Genomic DNA, 7,950 nt, shown 5'->3' on the forward strand with positions numbered 1-7,950 from the left:
TCCGACCTGAAGATCACTGACGTCATGATTCAACCTTGTTTTTTCCAGAGTTCCCAGTTGTGTTGAAAGCACTATAAATCCAGAAAAAGACAGACTTTGATGACAATGTTTGATGACAAAATTTGCCCACAAGAAGGACCGCCACACCACCTTCCTGTTCAAGTGAGCACAGCACAACAATGGTGAGTCCAAAAATGTATTGTATGCTGCTGCATAAATGATGTAATATACCAGGGAGTTATGTTTACTGTAGCTAAGAAAGTAATACTAAGTGTATGTCGTGTAGTAAGCTGTTATTAGCCCATGTGCCTCACCCTAATAATTTGGTCCCTTTCCCCGTCAGAACTTAGCCTACTCTTCTGACTTGGTGGTGCGAGCTTTCTTTGTCTGCTTATATGCCCCCTTTATTCATCGTACGGTTCTGACTTGGTGTACAGGGAGAATACTGTAAGAACGGCCCATGTTCTGAATTCTGTTCAAAAGTTGAACAAATAGTTACAGTGGGGAAAATTTTTATTTAGTCAGCCACCAATTGTGCAAGTTCTCCCACTTAAAAAGATGAGAGGCCTGTAATTTTCATCATAGGTACACGTCAACTATGACAGACAAAATGAGAAAAAGAAATCCAGAAAATTACATTGTAGGATTTTTAATGAATTTATTTGCAAATTATGGTGGAAAATAAGTATTTGGTCAATAACAAAAGTTTCTCAATACTTTGTTATATACCCTTTGTTGGCAATGACACTGGTCAAACGTTTTCTGTAAGTCTTCACAAGGTTTTCACACACTGTTGCTGGTATTTTGGCCCATTCCTCCATGCAGATCTCCTCTAGAGCAGTGATGTTTTGGGGCTGTCGCTGGGCAACACAGACTTTCAACTCCCTCCAAAGATGTTCTATGGGGTTGAGATCTGGAGACTGGCTAGGCCACTCCAGGACCTTGAAATGCTTCTTACGAAGCCACTCCTTCGTTGCCCGGGCGGTGTGTTTGGGATCATTGTCATGCTGAAAGACCCAGCCACGTTTCATATACAATGCCCTTGCTGATGGAAGGAGGTTTTCACTCAAAATCTCACGATACATGGCCCCATACATTCTTTCCTTTACACGGATCAGTCGTCCTGGTCCCTTTGCAGAAAAACAGCCCCAAAGCATGATGTTTCAACCCCCATGCTTCACAGTAGGTATGGTGTTCTTTGGATGCAACTCAGCATTCTTTGTCCTCCAAACACGACAAGTTGAGTTTTTACCAAAAAGTTATATTTTGGTTTCATCTGACCATATGACATTCTCCCAATCCTCTTCTGGATCATCCAAATGCACTCCACCAAACTTCAGACGGGCCTGGACATGTACTGGCTTAAGCAGGGGGACACGTCTTGCACTGCAGGATTTGAGTCCCTGGCGGCGTAGTGTGTTACTGATGGTAGGCTTTGATACTTTGGTCCAAGCTCTCTGCAGGTCATTCACTAGGTCCCCCCGTGTGGTTCTGGTATTTTTGCTCACCGTTCTTGTGATCATTTTGACCCCACGGGGTGAGATCTTGCGTGGAGCCCCAGATCGAGGGAGATTATCAGTGGTCTTGTATGTCTTCCATTTCCTAATAATTGCTCCCACAGTTGATTTCTTCAAACCAAGCTGCTTACCTATTGCAGATTCAGTCTTCCCAGCCTGGTGCAGGTCTACAATTTTGTTTCTGGTGTCCTTTGACAGCTCTTTGGTCTTGGCCATAATGGAGTTTGGAGTGTGACTGTTTGAGGTTGTGGACAGGTGTCTTTTATACTGATAACAAGTGCAAACAGGTGCCATTAATACAGGTAACGAGTGGAGGACAGAGGAGCCTCTTAAAGAAGAAGTTACAGGTCTGTGAGAGCCAGAAATCTTGCTTGTTTGTAGGTGACCAAATACTTATTTTCCACCATAATTTGCAAATAAATTCATTAAAAATCCTACAATGTGATTTTCTGGATTTCTTTTCCTCAATTTGTCTGTCATAGTTGACGTGTACCTATGATGAAAATTACAGGCCTCTCTCATCTTTTTAAGTGGGAGAACTTGCACAATTGGTGGCTGACTAAATACTTTTTTTCCCCACTGTATATTGACTACGTCCATCTTACCTCGCTCATTAATGTCTTAATCAAAATTACGGATTACCTCTTATCCGCTCATTGTTCCCTTATGCCATAGTTTGTACATCTCAATTATTATAGGCCTATTGCTTAGACCTACAGTATACAGTGCCCTCCACAATTATTGGCACCCCTGTTTAAGATGTGGTCGAGGACTTCCAAAAATTCTCATTTTTTTTAAAACAACATAGAACCCAAATGCAAAAAAAGGGAAATCCAACCTTTTATTTAAGTACATTACTTTGGTGTAAAAAAAAAAAAATCACACATTTAGGAGAAAAAAAAAATTTGAAATCATGTGTCCAACAATTATTGGCACCCCTGATGTTAATACATTGTACAACCCCCTTTTGCCAACAAGACAGCACTTAATCTCCTCCTATAACATTTCACAAGATTGGAGAACACAGAGAGAGGGATCTTTGACCATTCTTCTTTGCACAATCTTTCTAGATCATCCAGTGTCCTGGGTCCTCTCTTATGCACTCTCCTCTTTAGCTCGCCCCTCAGGTTTTCGATTGGGTTGAGGTCTGGGGACTGAGATGGCCATGGAAGGACCTTGTGTTTGTGACTGCTGAACCATTTTTGTGTAGATTTTGCCACATGTTTTGGATCATTATCCTGCTGAAAGACCCAATGACGACCCATCTTCAGCTTTCTGGCAGAGGCCATCAGGTTTTTATTTAAAATGTCCTGGTAGTTCAAAGCGTTCATAATGCCATGCACCCTAACAAGGTTCCCAGGGCCTTTGGAAGAGAAACAGGCCCACAGCATCACAGATCCTCCACCATACTTCACGGTGGGCATGAGGTGCTTTTCGGCATACTCATCTTTTGTTTTACGCCAGACCCACATAGAGTGTTTGTTGCCAAAAAGCTCAATCTTAGTCTCATCTGACCAAAGCACACAATCCCAGTTGAAGTCCCAGTGCCGCTAAGCAAACTCCAGACGTTTACATTTGTGAGTGTTAGTGAGAAAAGGCTTTTTCCTTGCATGCCTCCCAAACAGCTTGTTGGCATGTAGAGAGCGTCTGATGGTTGTTTTGGAGACTTTGTGAACCCAAGATGCCACTATTTGATGCAATTCTGTGACAGTGAGCTTAAGACTTTTTTTTACTTCTCTTACCATCCTCCTCACTGTGCATTGTGGCAAGATAAACGTGGGACCTCTTCCAGCCTTGTTTGTCACTGTTCCAGTTGTTTTAAACTTCTTAATGATTCCTCTGACTGTAGATACGGGCAAGTTAAGGCGAGTGGCTATTTTCTTGTAGCCATTGCCTGACGTATGAAGGTCGACACAAATCTGCCTTACTTGAATGGTGTGTTCTCTTGTCTTTGCCATGTTGACAAATGGGTAAGAGAATTAGGCCTCTGTGTCACGTCATATTTATACCCCAGGGAAACAGGAAGTCATGAATTACTAATTAAAAGTTCCTAGATACCCTGACCAACTTTAGCAACTACAGAAAAATATATATTTTTTTAAATCAATTAAAATTTTCAGCGGAATTGTTAGGGGTGCCAATAATTGTGGGACACATGATTTCAAGTTTTTTTTTTTCTAAATGTGTGATTTTTTTTTTTTTACCACCAAAGTAATGTACTTAAATAAAAGGTTGGATTTTTCTATTTTTTTGCATTTGGGTTCTATGTTGTTTAAAAAAAAAGGAGAATTTTTGGAAGTCCTCGACCACATCTTAAACAGGGGTGCCAATAATAGTGGAGGGCACTGTATATCTCATTAGTATCTTATTCATAATTTTAGGCAATGTTGGAATGATTTCATTGTTTTGCTTACTTTGTGTACTATAATTAGCTCGTGCTTTTCTTGAGTAGGATGAGATACTATATAATGTTGTTGGGTCTGTAACCATGTCTCTTCCCATGTACTTCCAGTTGATATTGCGAGGGTTGTTTTCTTTGTGCAATGCGCTGTCTGTGCGTCGGTATATTGTATATAAAAGTGGATCCTCATGATTGTATTTTACTTCCTTTTTAGACCACATAGGCCTAACAAAAATACTTCAATTGGCAGGCTAACTGAGTCTCTCTCTCTCTCTCTCTCTCTCTCTCTCCCTCTCTGTGTGGTGACTTAAAGAAGAGTAATGTGGACGTAGGTCGGGGTGACTTGTAAGGATCCGACGGCGAGCGAGTAAACTGCCTCTTCCATCAATCCTATTAGCCAATGTTCAATCATTTGAGAACAAATTGGACGATTTAAGATTATGGTTATCCTACCAACTGGACACTAAAAACTGTAATATCTTATGTTTCACCGAGTCGTGGCTGAACGACGACATGGACAACATGCAGCTGACGGGATATACGCTACATCGGCAGGATAGAATGGCTGACTCCGGTAAGACAAGGGGTGGCGGTCTGTGTATATTTGTAAACAACAGCTGGTGCACAAAATCTAATTCTAAGGAAGTCTCAAGGTTTTGCTCGCCTGAGGTAGAGTATCTCATGATAAGCTGTAGACCACACTATTTACCAAGAGACTTTTCATCTATATTTTTCGTAGCTGTCTATCTACCACCACAAACCGATGCTGGCATTAAGACTGCACTCAATGAGTTGTATAAGGCCATAAGTAAACAGGAAAACGCTCATCCAGAGGCAGCGCTCCTAGTGGCCGGGGACTTTAATGCAGGGAAACTTAAATCCGTTCTACCTCATTTCTACCAGCATGTTAAATGTGCAACCAGAGTGAAAAAACTCTAGACCACCTTTACTCCACACACAGAGACGCATACAAAGCTCTCCCTCTCCATTTGGCAAATCTGACCATAACTCTATCCTCCTGATTCCTGCTTATAAGCAAAAACTAAAGCAGGAAGCACCAGTGACTCGGTTAATAAAAAAGTGGTCAGATGATGCAGATGCTAAGCTACAGGACTGTTTTGCTAGCACAGACTGGAATATGTTCCGGGATTCTTCAGATATCATTGAGGAGTACACCACATCAGTCACTGGCTTCATCAATAAGTGCATCGATGAAGTCGTCCCCACAGTGACCATACGTACATACCCCAACCAGAAGCTATGGATTACAGGCAACATCCGCACTGAACTAAAGGGTAGAGCTGCCGCTTTCAAGGAGCGGGACTCTAACCTGGACGCTTATAAGAAATCCCGCTATGCCCTCCGACGAACCATCAAACAGGCAAAGAGTCAATACCGGACTAAGATTTAATCGTACTACACCGGCTCTGACACTCGTCGGATGTGGCAGGGCTTGAAAACTATTACAGACTACAAAGGGAAGCACAGCCGCGAGCTGCCCAGTGACACAAGCCTACCAGACGAGCTAAATCACTTCTATGCTCGCTTCGAGGCAAGCAACACTGAAGCATGCATGAGAGCACCAGCTGTTCCAGATGACTCTGTGATCACGCTCTCCGTAACCGATGTGAGTAAGACTTTTAAGCATGTCAAAATTAACAAGGCCGCAGGGCCAGACGGATTACCAGGACGTGTACTCCGAGCATGTGCTGACCAACTGGCAAGTGTCTTCACTGACATTTTCAACATGTCCCTGACTGAGTCTGTAATACCAACATGTTTCAAGCAGACCACCATAGTCCCTGTGCCCAAGGACACTAAGATAACCTGCCTAAATGACTACGGACCCGTAGCACTCACGTCTGTAGCCATGAAGTGCGTTGAAAGGCTGGTCATGGCTCACATCAACACCATTATCCCAGATCCCTAGACCCACTCCAATTTGCATACCGCCCCAACAGATCCACAGATGATGCAATCTTTATTGCACTCCACACTGCCCTTTCCCACCTGGACAAGAGGAACACCTACGTGAGAATGTGGTTCATTGACTACAGCTCAGCGTTCAACACCATAGTGCCCTCAAAGCTCATCACTAAGCTAAGGATCCTGGGACTAAACATCTCCCTCTGCAACTGGATCCTGGACTTCCTGACGGGCCACCCCCAGGTGGTAAGGGTAGGTAACAACACATCTGCCACGCTGATCCTCAACACAGGGGCCCCTCAGGGGTGTGTGCTCAGTCCCCTCCTGTACCCCCTGTTCACCCATGACTGCATGGCCAGGCACGACTCCAACACCATCATTAAGTTTGCTGACGACACAACAGTGGTAGGCCTGATCACCAACAACGATGAGACAGCCTATAGGGAGGAGGTCCGAGACCTGGCCGTGTGGTGCCAGGATAGCAACCTCTCCCTCAACGTGATCAAGACAAAGGAGATGATTGTGGACTACAGGAAAAAAAAGAGGACTGAGCACGCCCCCATTCTAATCGACGGGGCTGTAGTGGAACAGGTTCAGAGCTTCAAGTTCCTTGGTGTCCACATCACAAACAAACTATCATGGTCCAAACACACCAAGACAGTTGTGAAGAGGGCACGACAAAGCCTATTCCCCCTAAGGAGACTGAAAAGATTTGGCATGGGTCCTCAGATCCTCAAAAAGTTCTACAGCTGCACCATCGAGAGCATCCTGACTGGTTGCATCACCGCCTGGTATGGCAACTGCTCCGCCTCTGACCGCAAGGCACTACAGAGGGTAGTGCGTATGGCCCAGTACATCACTGGGGCCAAGCTTCCTGCCATCCAGGACCTCTATACCAGGCGGTGTCAGAGGAAGGCCCTCAAAATTGTCAAAGAGTCCAGCCACCCTAGTCATAGACTGTTCTCTCTGCTACCGCACGGCAAGCGGTACCGGAGCGCCAAGTCTAGGTCCAAAAGGCTTCTCAACAGCTTCTACCCCCAAGCCATAAGACTCCTGAACAGCTAATCATGGCTACCCGGACTATTTGCTCTGCCCCCCCCCACCCCCCTCTTTTACGCTGCTGCTACTCTGTTTATTATTTATGCATAGTCACTTTAACTCTACCCACATGTACATATTACCTCAATTACCTCGACTAGCCGGTTCCCCCGCACATTGACTCTGCACCAGTACCCCCCTGTATATAGCCTCCCTACTGTTATTTTATTTTACTGCTGCTCTTTAGTTATTTGCTTAAAAATGTTTTACTTAACACTTAAAAATAAAAATAATTTCACTGTAATGTCTACACATGTTGTATTCGGCGCATGTGGCAAATAAAATTTGATTTGATTTGTTAAGGCCTCAACATCTTGCTGAATTTATCTGAACTAACATCTATCTGAATTTCTGTCGTTGTCCATTTTGAAAGTGCTGACCGAATAGGCCTACCTCGTCGCAGCTCGTATGCTTGCACTTACTTATACTTAGAACTAATGATAATTATACTTAGAACTATGATGTTAATGATATAAGAATAAACATTATGAATTTACTGAACATAAATGTAATAATGTTTATGTATGGTTCAAAAGTCAAAACTCATTTTGGCGTTTGTTATTATTGAAGGAGAATGCAGTTCTTATCGACTTACACAAATCCACAAGGAGTCAGTAGAAACCACATTTGTTTAAGCAAGTCAGTCATATCAGCTATGGTTTTTAAAAAGGCAGCGAATGTTGGGACAGCTTTATGTAGGCCCTAACAGTTTGTGGGCACAGTTTGTCACGTTGTGTAGTGGCTTTGGTGGCATGCATAAAGAAATTAATGAGTTTGCCCCACCAAGATTTACATGCTAAGATCGCCACTGGATGGGCCTATGGAAAATGTTGTGAAGGAGAAGAATTAAGTGAGTTGTTGATTAATGTAGCCTAATCATGTACATTAAAATGTTGGATTATAAGGCAATACTCTTTGTAGTCTTATCATATCTGCATAAAACAAACCTTTTGTTCCCTCATCTTTCAAATAATGTCACACTGAAGGATTACACTTTTTAGACAATAC

Source organism: Coregonus lavaretus (genome assembly GCF_964263955.1).
Source record: "Coregonus lavaretus genome assembly, chromosome: 4".
NCBI classification, from domain to species: Eukaryota; Metazoa; Chordata; class Actinopteri; order Salmoniformes; family Salmonidae; genus Coregonus; species Coregonus lavaretus.